Raw genomic sequence first — 9,789 nt, 5'->3', positions numbered from 1 at the left:
GCCTGCCTGGATACTGCCATGCTCCCACCTTGATGCCTTGATGATAATGGACTGAACCTCTGAACCTGTAAGCCAGCCCCAATTAAATGTTGTTTTTATAAGACTTGCCTTGGTCATGGTGTCTGTTCACAGCAGTAAAACCCTAACTAGGACAGGGCTCTTACTCACTGTGTCAATGAATTGATAAATGATCCTAAGGTTGCTCACTGAGCATTTACAGAAACTTTACTATTGAGTTTTTAGGGGCCACAAAATCATGATCCATAGCTCAAAGGCCATGCATGCACAGGCTTCTTCTCCCTCTACTGTATCTGGCAGCACCTCTGCATTTCTCAAAGAAAAACTGGCTAACATTTGAAGGCTAGAGGCAGGGATGGGATAGGAGAGAGGCAGGGGCTCCACGCTTCACATGCCTTCACTGAAACAAGCATTAAAGGGGTCAGATCCCAAGGGAACATAGAAACTTGAAGGTGATAGGCAGCTGATGTGGTCATCATCAAAACTTTATTATAAAGTGTGAAATACGAAAGCTGTAACTATACATACACTGATTCTCAATTATTTTGAAAAGAAAATCAAAGCCATAGAGATAAATATATATTTGTATATTAAATTTATATGTATTTATATATTATATTATTGTATATTACATATTTATATATTATATATTGCATATGGTAAATTATGTTATGTTTACATAATTATATTTAATAATTTAATATTATATTATGTATTTACTATATAATATATTAGTGTTGCAAGTGAGTCTATAGAAACACAGCTAAGAGAATACGAAATTTGAGAATGCATGCACACAAGCAGATATGTTATTATATATTATTTTAAAAACAAAAAACCATACATATATACATATATATTTTATTTTTTTTTAAACAAATTCCAGAAACCAAATTACCAGATAGGGCAAGGCTGTTTGGGATAGTGGAATTTTTTTTAATTTCTGTTTCTCAATCCTTTTTTTAATTTTGTGAATGCTCTGCAATGGGAAAGTCTCATTCGTATAACCGGAAAACTTTGATTATGAAATCTAACATGACCTTTTCAGTAATTACTTAGTAGAATCATCTCTAGTATGTTAATACAACACAGTAACATTGCAATAATACGTTAGTGTTGCAAGTTCTATAGAACACAGCTATGGGAGTCAGCGTGCTATTGACATGCCAAAGCTTTTACGTTGAGACTCCATTTTAGAGAACTTGACTCAAGTCTGAAGTCAGGTAGACTAACAGGCTAGTATCTAGCATTAGTTTCCAAGTTGCCCCCCAACAAAACCTGAGCCTAGCTGCAGTCGCTAACCCTAACTCTAATCCCCAACAAGACCAAAGTTTCCAGGTTATACCCTCAACAAGACCTGTGTCTCCAGGTTATTCCCCCCAACAAACCTGCACCTCCCAGGTTACAAGCCCAACCCCTTGCCTAACGACCACCAATGCAGAGGGGAGCAGCAGTTAAGTTTATGATCTGACTCCCAGCACCAGCCAATTATGGTAAAGGCCACAGCAGCTTTCCAGTTAGATGCTTGCACACTTACCCCTGCTTGTTGCTTGCTATAAAGCCTTGCCCCCATAGACATTCGGGGACTGCCCCCACCATTGCAGGGGGGAGGAGGGCTGAGCTAGCTTGATAGCTTGAATAGAATAAAAGACCCTGCTGTGCGTTGCATCAGATCGGCTCCTATCTGTGTTTTGGGGGATCACTAAAACACATTTCCCTGAAGTTTGAGAACGCATGCAGAGAAGCAAGAAAAAACAATCAAGTTTCCCTAATCAAGTTCTTCTTATTCAGGAAGGCCACACACTAAGGCCCCCAGCAGCATCTACTTTCCTAAGAGAGCCAGGGCACGGACTGGCAGATTCACTGGGCAAAAAAAGAAAAAAGAAAAAAAATAATAGAACCCAAGAGGTTAACTACAGTGACTAGCTGAGTGGAGTCTCTGTGATCTTACTGTCCTTTGCTTTGCAAATATTTGCAAAGCAACTTCCCAAGGCAAGAGGGAAATGAAGCACTTGGCAAGCCAAGGAAAAGCGATTCTCATCCTAAATGCAGTACTCCACACCATACCTGCCCTCAGCACCCACTCCTCTGCTTGAAAGCCAAGCCTGTTTACATCCTTTAGGATGCAAGGGTGTTGTTATAGCAACCTAACTTTGACTTTACTCTGGGGTACCAACAATTTGTTTGATGCAACACCTTCCCTTTGACGCAAAAAAGGGACACTAAAAGCAGGTGGACTGTGTGCTTCTGTGTGTTTGGAGCAGGTCATTTCTCTTCTCAGGTCTTTCATTTTCCCACGTTAAAAAAAAAAAAAAAAAAGGAGCCTCAACTTCATTACCATCCTGAGGAGACAACATCACCTGGCTGGGAATAGAAATTCCAGAAAGTAATCCCTATCTGCCTGAGATTGGTCTTCGGATAAGAATTACAGCACTTCGGAGACTGGAATTCTGCAGGTCCAGGGGCTAATTACTTTATCTAGGGCTAAGTTCTAGCCCTCCAAAACAGGAGTTTCCTGGACCATCCCCCACCTCCATCTCACTCCCTCACCCCAGTCCATTCTTGGCCCGCCCCCTGCCCTTAGCCCCCTCCCCAGGACTCCCTGTGTTGGAACTAGCATCTTTTGGCAACATATAAAAAGCCTTTTAGAATCTATTAATTTTGCAGGAAACTAACTTCTACCAGTCTAAAAGCCAAGAATCTCACCAGATAGAATTTTGATGTTATAGAAAAGCTTCCCAAATTCCTAGGTACCTGCCTCTCTGATGTACCTGCCAATGTATTTTAAACTTTCCTTAATTCACAACTTTCTCCGCCCAGTAAAACTAAACACTCCAAGAAGCTGCTTCCACGTTGCAACATAGAATTTGAGATCATCTAAATCTGTGTTCCCAGGCCAGGTCACCCTAAGTGGCTCCAGAATAAATTCTCTCCTATTCCTGTAAATTGAGAGCTGTGATTTATTTATTTGTTTATTTATTTATTATGTTGCCATTACAAAGCTAGCGTGATTTACTTACTTATTTATTTATTTATTTATTTATTTATTTATTTATTTATTTATTATGTTGCCATTACAAAGCTAAACAGCCTGGAAATGAAGGGGAAAGTAAACACGACTAGGAGGAAGGAAACACACCTAGGCGAGCGAAGATGGAGAGAAAAGCCTCGGAGCACAGCTAGTTTTAACCTCACTGTCCTCTGTCTACTTCTCTGCTAAACACAAAAGGCACAGTCACTTCCACGGGAATCATACATAATAGATAAATTAATTAAATAAAATCAATGAAAACAATGCTTCGTTCTCTACTGAGGGGCTCAGGAGCAGCTGGCTACAAGAGACACTCTCCTCCCAGCGGGGCTGATGTCAACAGCCCCTGCTTCTGCCCGAACAAAGGCTTCTTAGCGCCCGCAAAACATCTAAGCCTCTCCAGTTGGCCCTAGTTCAATTTGAGAACAAGGGGGCAGCCAGGAGAGCAGAGCAAAGTTATGAAGCGGGACAGGCTGAGAAGAGGGGAAATGCTAAATCTCTCTTCTCCACTAAAACAGAGAACTCTAGAAAGGTATAATGGAAGGGCGCAGTTTCCAATTTGAATTATTTTCTTTGTTTCACTCCGCTCTGCCTGAGGCTACTGCCTTTTAAGTCGACCGCAGAATCCTCTGGATGAAGGCCGAGCAGTTGGAAGACCCACTCTCAAGGGGCTGAACTCTCAGACCTCAGCTTCCTGCCTGTAAAATAAAAAAGGTTCCCGAGCTGCCGCCTGGACCTTTTCAATAACAATGGTACACGGTTGAAAGCTGTCCAGTTGTCTTCAGAGATAGGTTAGTCTCCACAGGGACTACTCGAAGTGAAGCATCAGATTGGTAAAATGCTGTCATTCCTGCACAGGTCGCCTAGGATCCGTTCACCGCCCCCTTCCTGTCCTCAACTTTTCCTCAGAGCTGATAAGCCCAGACCTCAATACGCTAAAAATCCGGCTGCGTGAGCAGAGTGAAAGTTAAGGGGAAGGCACAGCAAACAGTGGACCTACCTCTGCGAGCCTCTGATACGTCCCCACGTCCCCGTCTTGATGAGGGGCCCCCGGTGGCCTTGTGTGGCCAGGAGCCAGTGACACCTGAAATGTCTAGCCACAGGGAGCTCCCAGGCGAAGAGCAAGCAAAACCCAAGACCTCACTGGTGGATTTTGTTAAAATGAACTATTCTTTCAGCAAGCTAGGGAGGCGCTCGAGATTCCCCAACAGGGGCAGTCTCCAGAGCACGGGGACAATGGTGTGTCGGGCAGGGTCTATTTTAGAAGGGTACCCTACAGATCCTTAGTTCAGCCCACGACTCTTAAGAAAATCTCAAAGGAGAAGTGAGGGGCTTGTAGGTTTCACCTCCAAACCCGTGCCAAAAGGTGAAGCATACTTGAGGGTGGGGGCTTTTTGTCGGCTCTTTCTTGTTTGTATTTTCTTTTTCCTTTAAAAATCAACAGGTTTAGTCCGTCCCTTCACAGAGCACCGCTGCGAAAGGTCCCCACCCCTCCAGCAGTAGTAGGTGGCCTCCAAGCGCCGCACCCGTTGGTTTGGCTGGAACAATAACCTGACCAAATGAGGTTCAGCCGGGGCGCACGTGCGTTTGTTGTGGTGCCCTCTCCTTCCACCAGGCTTGGTTTCCTGCTCTGTTACCAAAGTGGGCAAGATCTAAAGAGACCCTCACTCCGCAAGGCAACGCCTTACACAATACAGACGCTGCAGTGTAGGTTCCTGCGTCCCCGCACACGTGGGTTTGTTATGGGTGCGCAGGCTGGCGGGGGGGGGGGGGGGGTGTTAGGGAGGGGAGGCCAAGGCGGTCCCTCCCCTGGACCCGCGACAGACATCCCCATCCCGGGGCGGCGGCTCCTACTCCCGCAGCTGGGGCTGCCTCTCAGCGCACCCCTGCACTCCTTCTTCAGACCCGTGCCGCCCGCCTCGCCCCTACTCACTTGCAGCGCTCTCAATCGGGAAGGCGGCGGCGGTCGCTGAGCCCACCGAGCGCTCGCACGGCGCGCAGTCCGATTCCCTTTGTTAGGGTCGGGCAGTGCCAGGGCGGCTTCCCCACCCAGGCTGGCGCTCAACTCCACTCCCCCAGGTGCCTCCGGATCTTCCTGGGACTCAAGCTCCGAGTGAGTCCCCTTGAGAACGGATCTTCTGGGAAGCAGAGAGGGACCATAGATGAGGGTACAGAGGACCGGGAAGGAGGGAAGAAAAGCACGGCAGACCGGCGGGAGGAAGCTTGGTCTCCGTTATGCAAACAGAGTCGTTAAAACTAGAAAAGTGCTCTATCACACCGGTCCCAAACCATCCTGGCCCTCTGGAGGTCGCTAGCGAGCAGGCTTAAGGTTAAAGGTGCCTGCTAAGGGCTCCCCGTAATGCAGGGAATCTTGCGGTCCGTCCACAAAGAGCAAGCCTGGGGGCGGAGCAATGCGGCAGGCAAGGAAGCCCAAATACTGCCTCCACCCCCACCCCCTGCGTGTCCCGATGGACTGGATTCAGTGTTATCTGGCGAAAACGCTCTTACCAGAGTGCTTGTCCTGGCTCTGCACAGGGTGATCCTGATCAAACAAGTCATTTAACCCCTGTGAAAACTCAAATTTTTATGTAGGACACACACATCTTAGACTGTAGTGTTTAGAGTTTGACAAAAATCCCCCGACATTAAGTGTGACCTGAACACAGCCTTGTCAAACTTTTTTTTTTTTTTTTTTGAGATGTTCTGGAGCCCTGCGACCTGGAACTCTCGCAGTAGGTATGCAGGCAGGACCCGGCTACAAAGGTAAAGACAGCCAGGCACCTTCCTTCCACTGGGCTTAGGATAAGGCTGCTGGAGAAGTCAGGAGGAAACATCTTGTTGAAGAAGCAGCCTGGCAGTCTGACCATCTCTGATTACCCACAGACCACTTCCGAAAGACTGAAAACTTTCCTCTATAAGTGAACTGGAAGCCGTCATCTGGCAGCCCCTTCAGTCCTTCCTATCCCAGAGAAGAGCTTTGACTACTCTGAGGCAGTAATCACATCCCAAATATCTGCCGAGTATCCACCTCTGAGCTGGGAGAGGAATCAAATAGAGCTCCAAGAACGCAGAAAATTGCTGGTCTGGGTTTTCTGTGTAGCAAAATGGCCTCTACAGTAAGATTGCTGGAGCCAGGACCAGAGCGTTCTCTTCAAGTCCAGATAGCCACTTCCCACCACCAACCTGGGAAAGAAAAGGTTGCCTCCTCCTCCCCAGCACCCATCTTTCAGATTGCCTTCCTCCACCCTTTGATTCTGAACCCCTAGCTGCTCACCCTCCCCCAGCTGCTCTGGAGCCAGAGACCCAAATCAGAAAGTGCCAGACAGTGAATTCAGTTCTGTGGCCAAGAAGCTATTTGTTCTTGGGTGAGTTCCACAGTCTTTCTGGGCCATTCTTTCCTCTTCTGCAACATGGAGAGCTAGAAGACAGCACTAAGGATCATGTTTACACGAAATGATTTATGTGGAGCAAGTAACGTAGAGTCTAGCCTACTGAGCACGCTCACAATAGTGTACTCTGCTGTGAGCCAATGGAAGCAAACCCCGGGTGACTGTTTCTGAAAGGGTGCTAACTGAAGGTCAAAGATTTTGTTCTACATTAAGAGGCCATTAAACGATTTTAATGCATGGCTCACAGTGCATCCTTGTGCTTTAGTTAGATTCTTCGGTCGCGGTTCTTGAAGATGGAAGCAGGAGCGAGGACTTTAAGTGAGAATCTCAGACTGACTTGGGAGCTGACGGCAGTGGAGATCGCTTAGGGACCTGAACTGTGATGCTGACACAGGAAATGAAGAAAAGGCATCTAAACAAGAATCACCAAAGGCGCAGTGTTGGTTTCAGTGTCATACACAGTAAGGTGTTAAACCCACTTGTGGATGAGGAAATTAAGTCACCCAGGCCCTTGAGAAATCTCAGTATCCCTCACATTCATTGAAAGCCTCAATCCTTTCTTTCAACCTCTCTCTTGTTTCCACTCAATTTAAGAACTAAGAACCATACAATAGGAAAGAGACTCTTTTAAAATGGGATACAGCCCCTACTCTTAAGTTCTATTTTCTAGAACTCTAACCAGTCAATGGGGAGGGGGGAGGGAAGGGGTTCACTCTGGGTTTTGAACTTGCCACACTGATAATACCCACACACTGTGGCAAACCTAAGAAGAAGCCCTGGGGGGATCTAGAACAGATGAATAGACATGTAGGGATATTCCCAGAAAAATTGCAGGGGCATCACCGTCTGGTAGCTTTGCAAGGTGGCTCTTTCATCAGTAAGGCCCTCTGATCTGCAATGAGAGACAAAATGTTGAACTATAACTCAGGACTATATATGCAGGCTACAGGAATATAGTTCATCATGCTGGTTGGGGACTATAGATTGTCAGGGTATAGGAATGTAGTTCATCATGCTGGTTGGGGGCTATAGAGCTGCAGGCTACAGGAATATAGGTTATCATGCTGGTTGCTTTCCTTAGAAGTCCACATTGCATAACTTCTGCTCCCACTATCTGAATGTACCCTCCATTCCTATGCTGAAATCTCAACCTGCACTCAAGGGATAGATAGCATTAGGAGATGAGATCTTGGAGAGGCAGATAGTCATGAGGGCAACGTTATCTTGAATGAGACCACTTACCAAGGAGACACAGGCATGTCCTTCTACCTCATTAAGAGAAGCAAAAAGGCACCAGCTACAGACAAGATGTTTGTCCTCACCAGTTGCCAAAGCTGATGTCACCTAGACCTTGGGCCTACTAGACTTCAGAATAATGAAGAATATATTTCCAAGTGCTTTAAATCACCTAATTTGTGGTGGTTTTGTTGCTGCATTCTTAATAGACTTAGACAGTCCCTCGGTGTCTTAGGTCCTGCCCTTCACAGGAATCACTCCAGGCCATTTACTGGTGAGTATAAATGCGGTGTTGCTTTGTAATAGTCACAACAAGCCACTTTCAAACAGGATTTCTGAGGTGTTCTTGGAAATACCTTGGCCGCAAAGGATCTGGCAAGCAATTAAAAGTTTCCTCCTAAATCATTTTTTTCCAACCCCACTACAGATGCTTCCAAAGACCCAGAAGGGGTTATCACTTAGGGAAGTGCTCTTTCTACCCTGAGCACCCGTAGCACACAATGTCCAATAGGAGGCTGGGCTCTGGGACCCAACAAACTGTGTTCTACCTGTGCTGCCCATGTTGTTCCTCAGTGTGGCCAAGCTTCAGGGTGAGGCTCATACACCCAAGCAAGAAAACAGAATAAAACAGCAATGTCTCTGGGCACCCAAGAGGGCTTCTGATGCTTGCTGAGTGGCACAGATGAGCCAATGGACTATCTGGGACTAAGTAGAAGATGACAAAGTCTCTTGAGAGTAGGTCAGTAGCCACAGACGGGAAGGGACCAGCCCATAGTACAGCAAGCAGCGACCTGCCAACTCCAAAATAGAAAAGAAGTTTAGCTACTGTATAGCCAGGATAGTTAGGGTAGACATACTATGTGAATACATGGGCTGCACTTCACCCATTAATTCTAAAATCCACTCTAGGTCCTTAGGGAGAATGAGGGGGAAAAAAACCTGTGTCTCCATTATTAAATCACATGTTCTGGCCAAATCTCTTATTGTATAACAGCAACTGCCACATAGTCAGCATTTTAATGCAAGGCAGTTTGGATAAGTGTTCTCACTTATTCTTAGAAGTCCAGTATTTGCAAGTGTCATGCACAGATGTTTTCCAAGTTCTTGCCCGAAAGGCAATCTTGGCATGATATCCATGCCTGGGCATGGGAAGACAACTACAGATCTGACTTCAAAATATCTCTCTCCCTTTTTTTTTTTTTTTTAAGATTTATTTATTTCATGCATGTGAGTACACTGTTGCTGTCTTCAGATACACCTGAAGAGGGCATTGGATCCCCATTACAGATGGTTGTAAGCCACCATGTGGTGGCTGGGAATTGAAATCAGGACCTCTGGAAGAACAGTCAGTGTTCTTTACCACTGAGCCATCTCTCCAGCCCCAAAACATCTTCTAAAGAATTATTTTATTTTTAATTCTATGTGAAGGAGGGGGTGTGTAGGTGTGCACATGAATGCAGGTGACCTCAGAGACCAGAAGAGGGCGTCAGTTTCCCTAGAGATGGAGTCAGGTGATCGTGTAAGCTAGGAACTGAACTCAGGTCCTCTATTAGACTAGTATCTGCTTTTAACTAATGAGTCATCTCTTCATAAATATTCAAAACTGGCTTTTTAAAATTCCAAACAAGTTTTTAACGGCTCTCTTGGACTGGAGATGATACTATTACAAAAAAAAAAAAAGTCTGTTCTTCTGTTGTTGCTAATGTTTTGTTTTGCATTTTGATTTTTCTTGAGACAGGGTTTCTTTGTGTAACTCTGGCTGCCCTAGAGCTACCTCTGCAGACCAGGCTGGCTTTGAATTCACAAAGACCCACATGCCTCTGCCTCCCAAGTGCTGGGATTAAAGGCAGACATGTCCCACCACTTTGATTGTTAAGTATGTGTGCTTTTACAAAGGCAAAATAGTAACATGTTTTGACAACATCACAAGGCAAAAGTCGCAGGTATTTGCTGACAGCACAGCTTTCTTTACAATGCTCTAGGCGGCCTGGACAGGCAACCTCCCACATTTCCATGTCTCCATCCCCCACATCCATTCACCTGTTTCCCAGATCTTCTCATCTTGATGGTTCATTTATATATATTTATATATGCACTCTTATAGAAAGTACTTGC

General features: G+C 45.6%; 1 protein-coding gene across 2 annotated transcripts in view; it reads right to left on the bottom strand.

The window, feature by feature from the left end:
• Positions 1-5,350, bottom strand: part of St6gal1 (ST6 beta-galactoside alpha-2,6-sialyltransferase 1) — a 139,844-nt gene extending 134,494 nt beyond the window's left edge. The window contains exon 1 of one of the 2 annotated variants that reach the window (XM_021185103.2): positions 4,983-5,350. The gene's annotated coding sequence lies outside the window, so the exon portion shown is untranslated. Of the gene's footprint in view, positions 1-4,049; positions 4,373-4,982 lie in introns of those variants that run through there. The other variant, XM_029470389.1, reaches the window with a different exon arrangement.
• Between the last annotated feature and the right edge of the window lie 4,439 nt (positions 5,351-9,789).

This window comes from Mus caroli, chromosome 16, assembly GCF_900094665.2.
Source record: "Mus caroli chromosome 16, CAROLI_EIJ_v1.1, whole genome shotgun sequence".
NCBI lineage: Eukaryota > Metazoa > Chordata > Mammalia > Rodentia > Muridae > Mus > Mus caroli.
This window is presented reverse-complemented; position numbering and strand designations above follow the sequence as displayed.